The sequence below is a fragment of the Saccoglossus kowalevskii genome, chromosome 13, assembly GCF_978046115.1.
Source record: "Saccoglossus kowalevskii chromosome 13, keSacKowa6.1, whole genome shotgun sequence".
Classification (NCBI taxonomy): Eukaryota; Metazoa; Hemichordata; class Enteropneusta; family Harrimaniidae; genus Saccoglossus; species Saccoglossus kowalevskii.
Window position 1 is genome coordinate 26,874,354 of NC_140653.1, and position 18,880 is coordinate 26,893,233.

The window sequence follows — 18,880 nt, forward strand, 5'->3', positions numbered from 1 at the left end:
ATGTAATGCCATAGTATTCTTTATACGATACGCATGGGACGAGAAAGCGTGTAGCAATGACACACATGTGGTATGTTTTGGTTGATTTATAGTTTCGAATTCCTATACCAATTTTCGCATTTGTAAGGATATTCAAGAAAACTTTGTCAATGGATTGCCGCCCCCTTCTGTAAAATGCCGGCTGTTTACTTGCGCTACAAATGTGTTAACTCGCAGTGTTGTTATGCCAATTAACACTCCATATAACGTGAAAAGACACTGGAACTCGGATGTGTAAAGCTGTTAATGATTGAACTTGCCGGCATTCACCGAGTGATGGCGCTTCGACAAAACAAAAAAACGTATACTGGCTGCGGCGATTTTGTTGTGTTTATTAATGAGTGTTCCATTTCAAAATGTGTATGGAATTATAAATCTCATCCGACGCTCTTCTCTATTTGGTGTTCTTTAAGTATTGACACTTAGATAAGATACTGCTGTTTAATTCGGACAGGAACACTGACGTTAAATTGAACAAAACAATCCAATAGAGAACTGCTTTTCTTTCAAAAATGCCGGCTTTCTAATATCATGGCAAATGTGTTAACTTTTGGCAAATGTGTTAACAATTTGAATGCTAATTAATAATCCGCGGATCGTGAAAACTCACTAACTCTGTGATTGTTCTGGTTGATTATGTTTCAACTCATCAACATTTGCCGAGTGACGGCGCTTCAATAACATGTTAAAGAGCATTCAACGTCATTCCATGTAGACGTTGGGGATAGGCAAGGACATGTATGTTGATGGAATTAGGTAATTATTTTTATATTTCGGTTGATCTTACAAAGGCTCGTGTAGAACACATATTAAACACCTTGTATCGCTACAACCAGTTGGCTTTTTATACCATTGGTAGCCATTTTTTTATATTGGTTCATTCCATCAAAATGCGTGCAGAATATTTTAATCTCAGTCGACGGTCTCGGTCTTTCCTAAATATTAGTACCGAGGAGAGCTACAACTGTCCAATATGTTAAGACTATTGACGACAATTTGAACAAAACATGTCCATCGTGACTTAAACGAAGAGCCATCTTCGGTGGGATTCGAACCCACAGCCTCCGAATAACTGTTTCAACTAGAAGTCCGACGCGCTATCCGTTGCGCCACGGAGACACTGCATATCGCCTGCTTCGTATGCAAGGTATTTTTATTTTTTACATCACAACGTTTGACAAGATCACACTGCTCCTTTCGATCTTGACTCATAATTGAATACACAATATGTATTTTTTATTTATATTTTATTATAACGTATTATGTACACGAAATTAAAATGACTAACCAAGAATAAATGCTTTTCTCAAACAGAATATGAAGCTTCGCAAATGACTAATGGACACAGAGTACGATCTAAATCAGTAATTCCATTAAATGACAAATCTGATGACACGTCTTTACAAGGTGTACCACATATTTCTATTTCATTTTGATAGACGTCTGTCAGGATACCACTGGAATGTGTACTGCAATTTTGTATCTTCGTATCACTACAATGCCTTGGTGCACTACTGGATTGTGGAACACCAATATATTCACTGAGGGAAGGCGTTGCTGGTAGGACATCAAGTCGAGTGTCCACTGATTTTCCTCGACTTCGCACGGACGGAAAACGCGTCGTCGATTCTTTCAACTTTTGTATTGGTGCTTGATGGTGCTTAGCATACAACACGGCATCTCTTTTCCGTTCTTGCCTCCGTTTTGGACCCCGACGATTCTGAAACCACTTCTGAAAAGTGAATAAAATAGATTATTGTATAATGAACAACAAGAAACTGTTCGCTTACATTATAACATACTTTGGTGCATACATAATGCTCTCACTTACCATAATTGACTTTTCCGATAAGTTGGTAATTATGGCGATACGCTTGCGCATGTCGCGATTTAGATACTCCGTAGTAGTTGTAAATATTACTTCTAATAAAACCGACTGTGTCTCGCTGTAGATATAGCGACTTGATTTCCTGCCAATATAACTACCTGTAAAAATAAAAAAAAACATATTTGTGTCTGTAGCAATCGTGATACAACATTACGTGACCTAAACCACTGTAATCCATTTTGAAGTTAATTCGGTGAGACATAATTATTTAAAGTAGAGCACATTTACTTACCTTTGCTGTGCGATTTACCATCTACGTAACCGCAGACATTCTTCCAATCAAACCGACCAGCAATATCTAACACCGGTAATAAGTTCAACATAGCATTGGCTGTAAAATGGGTGTTGTCAATATGTAATGCCATAGTATTCTTTATACGATACGCATGGGACGAGAAAGCGTGTAGCAATGACACACATGTGGTATGTTTTGGTTGATTTATAGTTTCGAATTCCTATACCAATTTTCGCATTTGTAAGGATATTCAAGAAAACTTTGTCAATGGATTGCCGCCCCCTTCTGTAAAATGCCGGCTGTTTACTTGCGCTACAAATGTGTTAACTCGCAGTGTTGTTATGCCAATTAACACTCCATATAACGTGAAAAGACACTGGAACTCGGATGTGTAAAGCTGTTAATGATTGAACTTGCCGACATTCACCGAGTGATGGCGCTTCGACAAAACAAAAAAACGTATACTGGCTGCGGCGATTTTGTTGTGTTTATTAATGAGTGTTCCATTTCAAAATGTGTATGGAATTATAAATCTCATCCGACGCTCTTCTCTATTTGGTGTTCTTTAAGTATTGACACTTAGATAAGATACTGCTGTTTAATTCGGACAGGAACACTGACGTTAAATTGAACAAAACAATCCAATAGAGAACTGCTTTTCTTTCAAAAATGCCGGCTTTCTAATATCATGGCAAATGTGTTAACTTTTGGCAAATGTGTTAACAATTTGAATGCTAATTAATAATCCGCGGATCGTGAAAACTCACTAACTCTGTGATTGTTCTGGTTGATTATGTTTCAACTCATCAACATTTGCCGAGTGACGGCGCTTCAATAACATGTTAAAGAGCATTCAACGTCATTCCATGTAGACGTTGGGGATAGGCAAGGACATGTATGTTGATGGAATTAGGTAATTATTTTTATATTTCGGTTGATCTTACAAAGGCTCGTGTAGAACACATATTAAACACCTTGTATCGCTACAACCAGTTGGCTTTTTATACCATTGGTAGCCATTTTTTTATATTGGTTCATTCCATCAAAATGCGTGCAGAATATTTTAATCTCAGTCGACGGTCTCGGTCTTTCCTAAATATTAGTACCGAGGAGAGCTACAACTGTCCAATATGTTAAGACTATTGACGACAATTTGAACAAAACATGTCCATCGTGACTTAAAAGAAGAGCCATCTCCGGTGGGATTCGAACCCACAGCCTCCGAATAACTGTTTCAACTAGAAGTCCGACGCGCTATCCGTTGCGCCACGGAGACACTGCATATCGCCTGCTTCGTATGCAAGGTATTTTTATTTTTTACATCACAACGTTTGACCAGATCACACTGTTCCTTTCGATCTTGACTCATAATTGAATACACAATATGTATTTTGTATTTATATTTTATTATAACGTATTATGTACACGAAATTAAAATGACTAACCACGAATAAATGCTTTTCTCAAACAGAATATGAAGCTTCGCAAATGACTAATGGACACAGAGTACGATCTAAATCAGTAATTCCATTAAATGACAAATCTGATGACACGTCTTTACAAGGTGTACTACATATTTCTATTTCACTTTGATAGACGTCTGCCAGGATACCACTGGAATGTGTACTGCAATTTTGTATCTTCGTATCACTACAATGCCTTGGTGTACTACTGGATTGTGGAACACCAATATATTCACTGAGGGAAGGCGTTGCTGGTAGGACATCAAGTCGAGTGTCCACTGATTTTCCTCGACTTCGCACGGACGGAAAACGCGTCGTCGATTCTTTCAACTTTTGTATTGGTGCTTGATGGTGCTTAGCATACAACACGGCATCTCTTTTCCGTTCTTGCCTCCGTTTTGGACCCCGACGATTCTGAAACCACTTCTGAAAAGTGAATAAAATAGATTATTGTATAATGAACAACAAGAAACTGTTCGCTTACATTATAACATACTTTGGTGCATACATAATGCTCTCACTTACCATAATTGACTTTTCCGATAAGTTGGTAATTATGGCGATACGCTTGCGCATGTCGCGATTTAGATACTCCGTAGTAGTTGTAAATATTACTTCTAATAAAACCGACTGTGTCTCGCTGTAGATATAGCGACTTGATTTCCTGCCATCATAACTACCTGTAAAAATAAAAAAACCCACATATTTGTGTCTGTAGCAATCGTGATACAACATTACGTGACCTAAACCACTATAATCCATTTTGAAGTTAATTCGGTGAGACATAATTATTTAAAGTAGAGCACATTTACTTACCTTTGCTGTGCGATTTACCATCTACGTAACCGCAGACATTCTTCCAATCAAACCGACCAGCAATATCTAACACCGGTAATAAGTTCAACATAACATTGGCTGTAAAATGGGTGTTGTCAATATGTAATGCCATAGTATTCTTTATACGATACGCATGGGACGAGAAAGCGTGTAGCAATGATACACATGTGGTATGTTTTGGTTGATTTATAGTTTCGAATTCCTATACCAATTTTCGCATTTGTAAGGATATTCAAGAAAATTTTGTCAATGGATTGCCGCCCCCTTCTTTAAAATGCCGTCTGTTTACTTGCGCTACAAATGTGTTAACTCGCAGTGTTGTTATGCCAATTAACACTCCATATAACGTGAAAAGACACAGGAACTCGGACGTGTAAAGCTGTTAATGATTGAACTTGCCGGCATTCACCGAGTGATGGCGCTTCGACAAAACAATAAAAACGTCTACTGGCTGCGGCGATTTTGTTGTGTTTATTAATGAGTATACCATTTCAAAATGTGGATGGAATTATAAATCTCATCCGACGCTCTTCTCTATTTGGTGTTCTTTAATTATTGACACTTAGATAAGATACTGCTGTTTAATTCGGACAGAACACTGACGTTAAATTGAACAAAACAATCCAATAGAGAACTGCTTTTCTTTCAAAAATGCCGGCTTTCTAATATCATGGCAAATGTGTTAACTTTTGGCAAATGTGTTAACAATTGGAATGCTAATTAATAATCCGCGGGTCGTGAAAACTCACTAACTCTGTGATTGTTCTGGTTGATTATGTTTCAACTCATCAACATTTGCCGAGTGACGGCGCTTCAATAACATGTTAAAGAGCATTCAACGTCATTCCATGTAGACGTTGGGGATAGGCAAGGACATGTATGTTGATGGAATTAGGTAATTATTTTTATATTTCGGTTGATCTTACAAAGGCTCGTGTAGAACACATATTAAACACCTTGTATCGCTACAACCAGTTGGCTTTTTATACCATTGGTAGCCATTTTTTTATATTGGTTCATTCCATCAAAATGCGTGCAGAATATTTTAATCTCAGTCGACGGTCTCGGTCTTTCCTAAATATTAGTACCGAGGAGAGCTACAACTGTCCAATATGTTAAGACTATTGACGACAATTTGAACAAAACATGTCCATCGTGACTTAAACGAAGAGCCATCTTCGGTGGGATTCGAACCCACAGCCTCCGAATAACTGTTTCAACTAGAAGTCCGACGCGCTATCCGTTGCGCCACGGAGACACTGCATATCGCCTGCTTCGTATGCAAGGTATTTTTATTTTTTACATCACAACGTTTGACAAGATCACACTGCTCCTTTCGATCTTGACTCATAATTGAATACACAATATGTATTTTTTATTTATATTTTATTATAACGTATTATGTACACGAAATTAAAATGACTAACCAAGAATAAATGCTTTTCTCAAACAGAATATGAAGCTTCGCAAATGACTAATGGACACAGAGTACGATCTAAATCAGTAATTCCATTAAATGACAAATCTGATGACACGTCTTTACAAGGTGTACTACATATTTCTATTTCACTTTGATAGACGTCTGTCAGGATACCACTGGAATGTGTACTGCAATTTTGTATCTTCGTATCACTACAATGCCTTGGTGTACTACTGGATTGTGGAACACCAATATATTCACTGAGGGAAGGCGTTGCTGGTAGGACATCAAGTCGAGTGTCCACTGATATTCCTCGACTTCGCACGGACGGAAAACGCGTCGTCGATTCTTTCAACTTTTGTATTGGTGCTTGATGGTGCTTAGCATACAACACGGCATCTCTTTTCCGTTCTTGCCTCCGTTTTGGACCCCGACGATTCTGAAACCACTTCTGAAAAGTGAATAAAATAGATTATTGTATAATGAACAACAAGAAACTGTTCGCTTACATTATAACATACTTTGGTGCATACATAATGCTCTCACTTACCATAATTGACTTTTCCGATAAGTTGGTAATTATGGCGATACGCTTGCGCATGTCGCGATTTAGATACTCCGTAGTAGTTGTAAATATTACTTCTAATAAAACCGACTGTGTCTCGCTGTAGATATAGCGACTTGATTTCCTGCCAATATAACTACCTGTAAAAATAAAAAAAAACATATTTGTGTCTGTAGCAATCGTGATACAACATTACGTAACCTAAACCACTGTAATCCATTTTGAAGTTAATTCGGTGAGACATAATTATTTAAAGTAGAGCACATTTACTTACCTTTGCTGTGCGATTTACCATCTACGTAACCGCAGACATTCTTCCAATCAAACCGACCAGCAATATCTAACACCGGTAATAAGTTCAACATAGCATTGGCTGTAAAATGGGTGTTGTCAATATGTAATGCCATAGTATTCTTTATACGATACGCATGGGACGAGAAAGCGTGTGGCAATGATACACATGTGGTATGTTTTGGTTGATTTATAGTTTCGAATTCCTATACCAATTTTCGCATTTGTAAGGATATTCTAGAAAACTTTGTCAATGGATTGCCGCCCCCTTCAGTAAAATGCCGGCTGTTTACTTGTGCTACAAATGTGTTAACTCGCAGTGTTGTTATGCCAATTAACACTCCATATAACGTGAAAAGACACTGGAACTCGGATGTGTAAAGCTGTTAATGATTGAACTTGCCGGCATTCACCGAGTGATGGCGCTTCGACAAAACAAAAAAACGTATACTGGCTGCGGCGATTTTGTTGTGTTTATTAATGAGTGTACCATTTCAAAATGTGTATGGAATTATAAATCTCATCCGACGCTCTTCTCTATTTGGTGTTCTTTAATTATTGAAACTTAGATAAAATACTGATGTTTAATTCGGACAGAACACTGACGTTAAATTGAACAAAACAATCCAATAGAGAACTGCTTTTCTTTCAAAAATGCCGGCTTTCTAATATCATGGCAAATAGGTTAACTTTTGACAAATGCGTTAAGAATTGGAATGCTAATTAATAATCCGCGGATCGTGAAAACTCACTAACACTGTGATTGTTCCGGTTGATTATGTTTCAACTCACCAATATTTACCGTGTGACGGTGCTTCAATAACATGTTAAAGAGCATTCAACGTCATTCCATGTAGACGTTGGGGATAAGCAAGGACATGTATGTTGATGGAATTAGGTAATTATTTTTATATTTCGGTTGATCTTACAAAGGCTCGTGTAGAACACATATTAAACACCTTGTATCGCTACAACCAGTTGGCTTTTTATACCATTGGTAGCCATTTTTTTATATTGGTTCATTCCATCAAAATGCGTGCAGAATATTTTAATCTCAGTCGACGGTCTCGGTCTTTCCTAAATATTAGTACCGAGGAGAGCTACAACTGTCCAATATGTAAAGACTATTGACGACAATTTGAACAAAACATGTCCATCGTGACTTAAAAGAAGAGCCATCTCCGGTGGGATTCGAACCCACAGCCTCCGAATAACTGTTTCAACTAGAAGTCCGACGCGCTATCCGTTGCGCCACGGAGACACTGCATATCGCCTGCTTCGTATGCAAGGTATTTTTGTTTTTTACATCACAACGTTTGACCAGATCACACTGTTCCTTTCGATCTTGACTCATAATTGAATACACAATATGTATTTTGTATTTATATTTTATTATAACGTATTATGTACACGAAATTAAAATGACTAACCACGAATAAATGCTTTTCTCAAACAGAATATGAAGCTTCGCAAATGACTAATGGACACAGAGTACGATCTAAATCAGTAATTCCATTAAATGACAAATCTGATGACACGTCTTTACAAGGTGTACTACATATTTCTATTTCACTTTGATAGACGTCTGCCAGGATACCACTGGAATGTGTATTGCAATTTTGTATCTTCGTATCACTACAATGCCTTGGTGTACTACTGGATTGTGGAACACCAATATATTCACTGAGGGAAGGCGTTGCTGGTAGGACATCAAGTCGAGTGTCCACTGATTTTCCTCGACTTCGCACGGACGGAAAACGCGTCGTCGATTCTTTCAACTTTTGTATTGGTGCTTGATGGTGCTTAGCATACAACACGGCATCTCTTTTCCGTTCTTGCCTCCGTTTTGGACCCCGACGATTCTGAAACCACTTCTGAAAAGTGAATAAAATAGATTATTGTATAATGAACAACAATAAACTGTTCGCTTACATTATAACATACTTTGGTGCATACATAATGCTCTCACTTACCATAATTGACTTTTCCGATAAGTTGGTAATTATGGCGATACGCTTGCGCATGTCGCGATTTAGATACTCCGTAGTAGTTGTAAATATTACTTCTAATAAAACCGACTGTGTCTCGCTGTAGATATAGCGACTTGATTTCCTGCCATCATAACTACCTGTAAAAATAAAAAAACCCACATATTTGTGTCTGTAGCAATCGTGATACAACATTACGTGACCTAAACCACTATAATCCATTTTGAAGTTAATTCGGTGAGACATAATTATTTAAAGTAGAGCACATTTACTTACCTTTGCTGTGCGATTTACCATCTACGTAACCGCAGACATTCTTCCAATCAAACCGACCAGCAATATCTAACACCGGTAATAAGTTCAACATAACATTGGCTGTAAAATGGGTGTTGTCAATATGTAATGCCATAGTATTCTTTATACGATACGCATGGGACGAGAAAGCGTGTAGCAATGATACACATGTGGTATGTTTTGGTTGATTTATAGTTTCGAATTCCTATACCAATTTTCGCATTTGTAAGGATATTCAAGAAAATTTTGTCAATGGATTGCCGCCCCCTTCTTTAAAATGCCGTCTGTTTACTTGCGCTACAAATGTGTTAACTCGCAGTGTTGTTATGCCAATTAACACTCCATATAACGTGAAAAGACACAGGAACTCGGACGTGTAAAGCTGTTAATGATTGAACTTGCCGGCATTCACCGAGTGATGGCGCTTCGACAAAACAATAAAAACGTCTACTGGCTGCGGCGATTTTGTTGTGTTTATTAATGAGTATACCATTTCAAAATGTGGATGGAATTATAAATCTCATCCGACGCTCTTCTCTATTTGGTGTTCTTTAATTATTGACACTTAGATAAGATACTGCTGTTTAATTCGGACAGAACACTGACGTTAAATTGAACAAAACAATCCAATAGAGAACTGCTTTTCTTTCAAAAATGCCGGCTTTCTAATATCATGGCAAATGTGTTAACTTTTGGCAAATGTGTTAAGAATTTGAATGCTAATTAATAATCCGCGGATCGTGAAAACTCACTAACACTGCGATTGTTCCGGCTGATTATGTTTCAACTCACCAACATTTACCGTGTGACGGTGCTTCAATATCATGTTAAAGAGCATTCAACGTCATTCCATGTAGACGTTGGGGATAAGCAAGGACATGTATGTTGATGGAATTAGGTAATTATTTTTATATGTCGGTTGATCTTACAAAGGCTCGTGTAGAACACATATCAAACACCTAGTATCGCTACAATCAGTTGGCTTTTTATACCATTAGTAGCCATTTTTGTTTTTGGTTCATTACATCAAAATCCGTGCAGAATATTTTAATCTCAGTCGACGGTCTCGGTCTTTCCTAATTATTAGTACCGAGGAGTGCTACAACTGTCCAATATGTTAAGACTATTGACGACAATTTGAACAAAACATGTCCATCGTGACTTAAAAGAAGAGCCATCTCCGGTGGGATTCGAACCCACAGCCTCCGAATAACTGTTTCAACTAGAAGTCCGACGCGCTATCCGTTGCGCCACGGAGACACTGCATATGGCCAGCTTTGTATGCAAGGTATTTTTATTTGTTACATCACAACGTTTGACCAGATCACACTGTTCCTTTCGATCTTGACTCATAATTGAATACACAATATGTATTTTTTATTTATATTTTATTATAACGTATTATGTACACGAAATTAAAATGACTAACCAAGAATAAATGCTTTTCTCAAACAGAATATGAAGCTTCGCAAATGACTAATGGACACAGAGTACGATCTAAATCAGTAATTCCATTAAATGACAAATCTGATGACACGTCTTTACAAGTTGTACTACATATTTCTATTTCACTTTGATAGACGTCTGTCAGGATACCACTGGAATGTGTACTGCAATTTTGTATCTTCGTATCACTACAATGCCTTGGTGTACTACTGGATTGTGGAACACCAATATATTCACTGAGGGAAGGCGTTGCTGGTAGGACATCAAGTCGAGTGTCCACTGATATTCCTCGACTTCGCACGGACGGAAAACGCGTCGTCGATTCTTTCAACTTTTGTATTGGTGCTTGATGGTGCTTAGCATACAACACGGCATCTCTTTTCCGTTCTTGCCTCCGTTTTGGACCCCGACGATTCTGAAACCACTTCTGAAAAGTGAATAAAATAGATTATTGTATAATGAACAACAAGAAACTGTTCGCTTACATTATAACATACTTTGGTGCATACATAATGCTCTCACTTACCATAATTGACTTTTCCGATAAGTTGGTAATTATGGCGATACGCTTGCGCATGTCGCGATTTAGATACTCCGTAGTAGTTGTAAATATTACTTCTAATAAAACCGACTGTGTCTCGCTGTAGATATAGCGACTTGATTTCCTGCCAATATAACTACCTGTAAAAATAAAAAAAAACATATTTGTGTCTGTAGCAATCGTGATACAACATTACGTAACCTAAACCACTGTAATCCATTTTGAAGTTAATTCGGTGAGACATAATTATTTAAAGTAGAGCACATTTACTTACCTTTGCTGTGCGATTTACCATCTACGTAACCGCAGACATTCTTCCAATCAAACCGACCAGCAATATCTAACACCGGTAATAAGTTCAACATAGCATTGGCTGTAAAATGGGTGATGTCAATATGTAATGCCATAGTATTCTTTATACGATACGCATGGGACGAGAAAGCGTGTAGCAATGATACACATGTGGTATGTTTTGGTTGATTTATAGTTTCGAATTCCTATACCAATTTTCGCATTTGTAAGGATATTCTAGAAAACTTTGTCAATGGATTGCCGCCCCCTTCAGTAAAATGCCGGCTGTTTACTTGTGCTACAAATGTGTTAACTCGCAGTGTTGTTATGCCAATTAACACTCCATATAACGTGAAAAGACACTGGAACTCGGATGTGTAAAGCTGTTAATGATTGAACTTGCCGGCATTCACCGAGTGATGGCGCTTCGACAAAACAAAAAAACGTATACTGGCTGCGGCGATTTTGTGGTGTTTATTAATGAGTGTACCATTTCAAAATGTGTATGGAATTATAAATCTCATCCGACGCTCTTCTCTATTTGGTGTTCTTTAATTATTGAAACTTAGATAAAATACTGATGTTTAATTCGGACAGAACACTGACGTTAAATTGAACAAAACAATCCAATAGAGAACTGCTTTTCTTTCAAAAATGCCGGCTTTCTAATATCATGGCAAATAGGTTAACTTTTGACAAATGCGTTAAGAATTGGAATGCTAATTAATAATCCGCGGATCGTGAAAACTCACTAACACTGTGATTGTTCCGGTTGATTATGTTTCAACTCACCAATATTTACCGTGTGACGGTGCTTCAATAACATGTTAAAGAGCATTCAACGTCATTCCATGTAGACGTTGGGGATAAGAAAGGACATGTATGTTGATGGAATTAGGTAATTATTTTTATATTTCGGTTGATCTTACAAAGGCTCGTGTAGAACACATATCAAACACCTAGTATCGCTACAATCAGTTGGCTTTTTATACCATTAGTGGCCATTTTTGTTTTTGGTTCATTACATCAAAATCCGTGCAGAATATTTTACTCTCAGTCGACGGTCTCGGTCTTTCCTAATTATTAGTACCGAGGAGAGCTTCAACTGTCCAATATGTTATGACTATTGACGACAATTTGAACAAAACATGTCCATCGTGACTTAAAAGAAGAGCCATCTCCGGTGGGATTCGAACCCACAGCCTCCGAATAACTGTTTCAACTAGAAGTCCGACGCGCTATCCGTTGCGCCACGGAGACACTGCATATCGCCTGCTTCGTATGCAAGGTATTTTTATTTTTTACATCACAACGTTTGACCAGATCACACTGTTCCTTTCGATCTTGACGCATAATTGAATACACAATATGTATTTTGTATTCATATTTTATTATAACGTATTATGTACACGAAATTAAAATGACTAACCACGAATAAATGCTTTTCTCAAACAGAATATGAAGCTTCGCAAATGACTAATGGACACAGAGTACGATCTAAATCAGTAATTCCATTAAATGACAAATCTGATGACACGTCTTTACAAGGTGTACTACATATTTCTATTTCACTTTGATAGACGTCTGTCAGGATACCACTGGAATGTGTACTGCAATTTTGTATCTTCGTATCACTACAATGCCTTGGTGTACTACTGGATTGTGGAACACCAATATATTCACTGAGGGAAGGCGTTACTGGTAGTACATCAAGTCGAGTGTCCACTGATTTTCCTCGACTTCGCACGGACGGAAAACGCGTCGTCGATTCTTTCAACTTTTGTATTGGTGCTTGATGGTGCTTAGCATACAACACGGCATCTCTTTTCCGTTCTTGCCTCCGTTTTGGACCCCGACGATTCTGAAACCACTTCTGAAAAGTGAATAAAATAGATTATTGTATAATGAACAACAATAAACTGTTCGCTTACATTATAACATACTTTGGTGCATACATAATGCTCTCACTTACCATAATTGACTTTTCCGATAAGTTGGTAATTATGGCGATACGCTTGCGCATGTCGCGATTTAGATACTCCGTAGTAGTTGTAAATACTACTTCTAATAAAACCGACTGTGTCTCGCTGTAGATATAGCGACTTGATTTCCTGCCAACATAACTACCTGTAAGAATAAAAAAAACCACATATTTGTGTCTGTAGCAATCGTGATACAACATTACGTGACCTAAACCACTATAATCCATTTTGAAGTTAATTCGGTGAGACATAATTATTTAAAGTAGAGCACATTTACTTACATTTGCTGTGCGATTTACCATCTACGTAACCGCAGACATTCTTCCAATCAAACCGACCAGCAATATCTAACACCGGTAATAAGTTCAACATAACATTGGCTGTAAAATGGGTGTTGTCAATATGTAATGCCATAGTATTCTTTATACGATAAGCATGGGACGAGAAAGCGTGTAGCAATGATACACATGTGGTATGTTTTGGTTGATTTATAGTTTCGAATTCCTATACCAATTTTCGCATTTGTAAGGATATTCAAGAAAACTTTGTCAATGGATTGCCGCCCCCTTCTTTAAAATGCCGTCTGTTTACTTGCGCTACAAATGTGTTAACTCGCAGTGTTGTTATGCCAATTAACACTCCATATAACGTGAAAAGACACCGGAACTCGGATGTGTAAAGCTGTTAATGATTGAACTTGCCGGCATTCACCGAGTGATGGCGCTTCGACAAAACAATAAAAACGTCTACTGGCTGCGGCGATTTTGTTGTGTTTATTAATGAGTGTTCCATTTCAAAATGTGTATGGAATTATAAATCTCATCCGACGCTCTTCTCTATTTGGTGTTCTTTAAGTATTGACACTTAGATAAGATACTGCTGTTTAATTCGGACAGGAACACTGACGTTAAATTGAACAAAACAATCCAATAGAGAACTGCTTTTCTTTCAAAAATGCCGGCTTTCTAATATCATGGCAAATGTGTTAACTTTTGGCAAATGTGTTAACAATTTGAATGCTAATTAATAATCCGCGGATCGTGAAAACTCACTAACACTGCGATTGTTCCGGCTGATTATGTTTCAACTCACCAACATTTACCGTGTGACGGTGCTTCAATAACATGTTAAAGAGCATTCAACGTCATTCCATGTAGACGTTGGGGATAAGCAAGGACATGTATGTTGATGGAATTAGGTAATTATTTTTATATGTCGGTTGATCTTACAAAGGCTCGTGTAGAACACATATCAAACACCTAGTATCGCTACAATCAGTTGGCTTTTTATACCATTAGTAGCCATTTTTGTTTTTGGTTCATTACATCAAAATCCGTGCAGAATATTTTAATCTCAGTCGACGGTCTCGGTCTTTCCTAATTATTAGTACCGAGGAGTGCTACAACTGTCCAATATGTTAAGACTATTGACGACAATTTGAACAAAACATGTCCATCGTGACTTAAAAGAAGAGCCATCTCCGGTGGGATTCGAACCCACAGGCTCCGAATAACTGTTTCAACTAGAAGTCCGACGCGCTATCCGTTGCGCCACGGAGACACTGCATATGGCCAGCTTCGTATGCAAGGTATTTTTATTTGTTACATCACAACGTTTGACCAGATCACACTGTTCCTTTCGATCTTGACTCATAATTGAATACACAATATGTATTTTGTATTTATATTTTATTATAACGTATTATGTACACGAAATTAAAATGACTAACCACGAATAAATGCTTTTCTCAAACAGAATATGAAGCTTCGCAAATGACTAATGGACACAGAGTACGATCTAAATCAGTAATTCCATTAAATGACAAATCTGATGACACGTCTTTACAAGGTGTACTACATATTTCTATTTCACTTTGATAGACGTCTGTCAGGATACCACTGGAATGTGTACTGCAATTTTGTATCTTCGTATCACTACAATGCCTTGGTGTACTACTGGATTGTGGAACACCAATATATTCACTGAGGGAAGGCGTTGCTGGTAGGACATCAAGTCGAGTGTCCACTGATTTTCCTCGACTTCGCACGGACGGAAAACGCGTCGTCGATTCTTTCAACTTTTGTATTGGTGCTTGATGGTGCTTAGCATACAACACGGCATCTCTTTTCCGTTCTTGCCTCCGTTTTGGACCCCGACGATTCTGAAACCACTTCTGAAAAGTGAATAAAATAGATTATTGTATAATGAACAACAAGAAACTGTTCGCTTACATTATAACATACTTTGGTGCATACATAATGCTCTCACTTACCATAATTGACTTTTCCGATAAGTTGGTAATTATGGCGATACGCTTGCGCATGTCGCGATTTAGATACTCCGTAGTAGTTGTAAATATTACTTCTAATAAAACCGACTGTGTCTCGCTGTAGATATAGCGACTTGATTTCCTGCCAATATAACTACCTGTAAAAATAAAAAAAAACATATTTGTGTCTGTAGCAATCGTGATACAACATTACGTGACCTAAACCACTGTAATCCATTTTGAAGTTAATTCGGTGAGACATAATTATTTAAAGTAGAGCACATTTACTTACCTTTGCTGTGCGATTTACCATCTACGTAACCGCAGACATTCTTCCAATCAAACCGACCAGCAATATCTAACACCGGTAATAAGTTCAACATAGCATTGGCTGTAAAATGGGTGTTGTCAATATGTAATGCCATAGTATTCTTTATACGATACGCATGGGACGAGAAAGCGTGTAGCAATGATACACATGTGGTATGTTTTGGTTGATTTATAGTTTCGAATTCCTATACCAATTTTCGCATTTGTAAGGATATTCAAGAAAACTTTGTCAAGGGATTGCCGCCCCCTTCTGTAAAATGCCGGCTGTTTACTTGTGCTACAAATGTGTTAACTCGCAGTGTTGTTATGCCAATTAACACTCCATATAACGTGAAAAGACACTGGAACTCGGATGTGTAAAGCTGTTAATGATTGAACTTGCCGGCATTCACCGAGTGATGGCGCTTCGACAAAACAAAAAAACGTATACTGGCTGCGGCGATTTTGTTGTGTTTATTAATGAGTGTACCATTTCCAAATGTGTATGGAATTATAAATCTCATCCGACGCTCTTCTCTATTTGGTGTTCTTTAATTATTGACACTTAGATAAAATACTGATGTTTAATTCGGACAGAACACTGACGTTAAATTGAACAAAACAATCTAATAGAGAACTGCTTTTCTTTCAAAAATGCCGGCTTTCTAATATCATGGCAAATGTGTTAACTTTTGGCAAATGTGTTAACAATTGGAATGCTAATTAATAATCCGCGGATCGTGAAAACTCACTAACACTGTGATTGTTCCGGTTGATTATGTTTCAACTCACCAACATTTACCGTGTGACGGTGCTTCAATAACATGTTAAAAAGCATTCAACGTCACTCCATGTAGACGTTGGGGATAAGCAAGGACATGTATGTTGATGGAATTAGGTAATTATTTTTATATTTCGGTTGATCTTACAAAGGCTCGTGTAGAACACATATTAAACACCTTGTATCGCTACAACCAGTTGGCTTTTTATACCATTGGTAGCCATTTTTTTATATTGGTTCATTCCATCAAAATGCGTGCAGAATATTTTAATCTCAGTCGACGGTCTCGGTCTTTCCTAAATATTAGTACCGAGGAGAGCTACAACTGTCCAATATGTTAAGACTATTGACGACAATTTGAACAAAACATGTCCATCGTGACTTAAAAGAAGAGCCATCTCCGGTGGGATTCGAACCCACAGCCTCCGAATAACTGTTTCAACTAGAAGTCCGACGCGCTATCCGTTGCGCCACGGAGACACTGCATATCGCCTGCTTCGTATGCAAGGTATTTTTATTTTTTACATCACAACGTTTGACCAGATCACACTGTTCCTTTCGATCTTGACTCATAATTGAATACACAATATGTATTTTGTATTTATATTTTATTATAACGTATTATGTACACGAAATTAAAATGACTAACCACGAATAAATGCTTTTCTCAAACAGAATATGAAGCTTCGCAAATGACTAATGGACACAGAGTACGATCTAAATCAGTAATTCCATTAAATGACAAATCTGATGACACGTCTTTACAAGGTGTACTACATATTTCTATTTCACTTTGATAGACGTCTGCCAGGATACCACTGGAATGTGTACTGCAATTTTGTATCTTCGTATCACTACAATGCCTTGGTGTACTACTGGATTGTGGAACACCAATATATTCACTGAGGGAAGGCGTTGCTGGTAGGACATCAAGTCTAGTGTCCACTGATTTTCCTCGACTTCGCACGGACGGAAAACGCGTCGTCGATTCTTTCAACTTTTGTATTGGTGCTTGATGGTGCTTAGCATACAACACGGCATCTCTTTTCCGTTCTTGCCTCCGTTTTGGACCCCGACGATTCTGAAACCACTTCTGAAAAGTGAATAAAATAGATTATTGTATAATGAACAACAATAAACTGTTCGCTTACATTATAACATACTTTGGTGCATACATAATGCTCTCACTTACCATAATTGACTTTTCCGATAAGTTGGTAATTATGGCGATACGCTTGCGCATGTCGCGATTTAGATACTCCGTAGTAGTTGTAAATATTACTTCTAATAAAACCGACTGTGTCTCGCTGTAGATATAGCGACTTGATTTCCTGACATCATAACTACCTGTAAAAATAAAAAAACCCACATATTTGTGTCTGTAGCAATCGTGATACAACATTACGTGACCTAAACCACTATAATCCATTTTGAAGTTAATTCGGTGAGACATAATTATTTAAAGTAGAGCACATTTACTTACCTTTGCTGTGCGATTTACCATCTACGTAACCGCAGACATTCTTCCAATCAAACCGACCAGCAATATCTAACACCGGTAATAAGTTCAACATAACATTGGCTGTAAAATGGGTGTTGTCAATATGTAATGCCATAGTATTCTTTATACGATACGCATGGGACGAGAAAGCGTGTAGCAATGATACACATGTGGTATGTTTTGGTTGATTTATAGTTTCGAATTCCTATACCAATTTTCGCATTTGTAAGGATATTCAAGAAAATTTTGTCAATGGATTGCCGCCCCCTTCTTTAAAATGCCGTCTGTTTACTTGCGCTACAAATGTGTTAACTCGCAGTGTTGTTATGCCAATTAACACTCCATATAACGTGAAAAGACACAGGAACTCGGACGTGTAAAGCTGTTAATGATTGAACTTGCCGGCATTCACCGAGTGATGGCGCTTCGACAAAACAATAAAAACGTCTACTGGCTGCGGCGATTTTGTTGTGTTTATTAATGAGTATACCATTTCAAAATGTGGATGGAATTATAAATCTCATCCGACGCTCTTCTCTATTTGGTGTTCTTTAATTATTGACACTTAGATAAGATACTGCTGTTTAATTCGGACAGAACACTGACGTTAAATTGAACAAAACAATCCAATAGAGAACTGCTTTTCTTTCAAAAATGCCGGCTTTCTAATATCATGGCAAATGTGTTAACTTTTGGCAAATGTGTTAACAATTGGAATGCTAATTAATAATCCGCGGGTC

The 18,880-nt window shown here is 37.7% G+C and overlaps 8 non-coding genes across 8 annotated transcripts; all 8 read right to left on the minus strand.

Annotated features, from left to right (window-relative positions):
• Nucleotides 1–1,073: 1,073 nt before the first annotated feature.
• TRNAR-UCU (transfer RNA arginine (anticodon UCU)) lies at nt 1,074–1,158 on the minus strand. Its single transcript is given in 2 exon segments — nt 1,074–1,109; nt 1,122–1,158. It is a non-coding gene; the product is annotated as a tRNA-Arg (tRNA).
• Nucleotides 1,159–3,353: 2,195 nt separating this feature from the next.
• Nucleotides 3,354–3,438, minus strand: TRNAR-UCU (transfer RNA arginine (anticodon UCU)). Its single transcript is given in 2 exon segments — nt 3,354–3,389; nt 3,402–3,438. It is a non-coding gene; the product is annotated as a tRNA-Arg (tRNA).
• Nucleotides 3,439–5,635: 2,197 nt separating this feature from the next.
• Nucleotides 5,636–5,720, minus strand: TRNAR-UCU (transfer RNA arginine (anticodon UCU)). The gene is given in 2 exon segments: nt 5,636–5,671; nt 5,684–5,720. It is a non-coding gene; the product is annotated as a tRNA-Arg (tRNA).
• A 2,194-nt stretch (nt 5,721–7,914) lies between these two features.
• Nucleotides 7,915–7,999, minus strand: TRNAR-UCU (transfer RNA arginine (anticodon UCU)). The gene is given in 2 exon segments: nt 7,915–7,950; nt 7,963–7,999. It is a non-coding gene; the product is annotated as a tRNA-Arg (tRNA).
• Nucleotides 8,000–10,195: 2,196 nt separating this feature from the next.
• TRNAR-UCU (transfer RNA arginine (anticodon UCU)) lies at nt 10,196–10,280 on the minus strand. The gene is given in 2 exon segments: nt 10,196–10,231; nt 10,244–10,280. It is a non-coding gene; the product is annotated as a tRNA-Arg (tRNA).
• Nucleotides 10,281–12,473: 2,193 nt separating this feature from the next.
• Nucleotides 12,474–12,558, minus strand: TRNAR-UCU (transfer RNA arginine (anticodon UCU)). The gene is given in 2 exon segments: nt 12,474–12,509; nt 12,522–12,558. It is a non-coding gene; the product is annotated as a tRNA-Arg (tRNA).
• Nucleotides 12,559–14,755: 2,197 nt separating this feature from the next.
• Nucleotides 14,756–14,840, minus strand: TRNAR-UCU (transfer RNA arginine (anticodon UCU)). Its single transcript is given in 2 exon segments — nt 14,756–14,791; nt 14,804–14,840. It is a non-coding gene; the product is annotated as a tRNA-Arg (tRNA).
• A 2,194-nt stretch (nt 14,841–17,034) lies between these two features.
• TRNAR-UCU (transfer RNA arginine (anticodon UCU)) lies at nt 17,035–17,119 on the minus strand. The gene is given in 2 exon segments: nt 17,035–17,070; nt 17,083–17,119. It is a non-coding gene; the product is annotated as a tRNA-Arg (tRNA).
• Between the last annotated feature and the right edge of the window lie 1,761 nt (nt 17,120–18,880).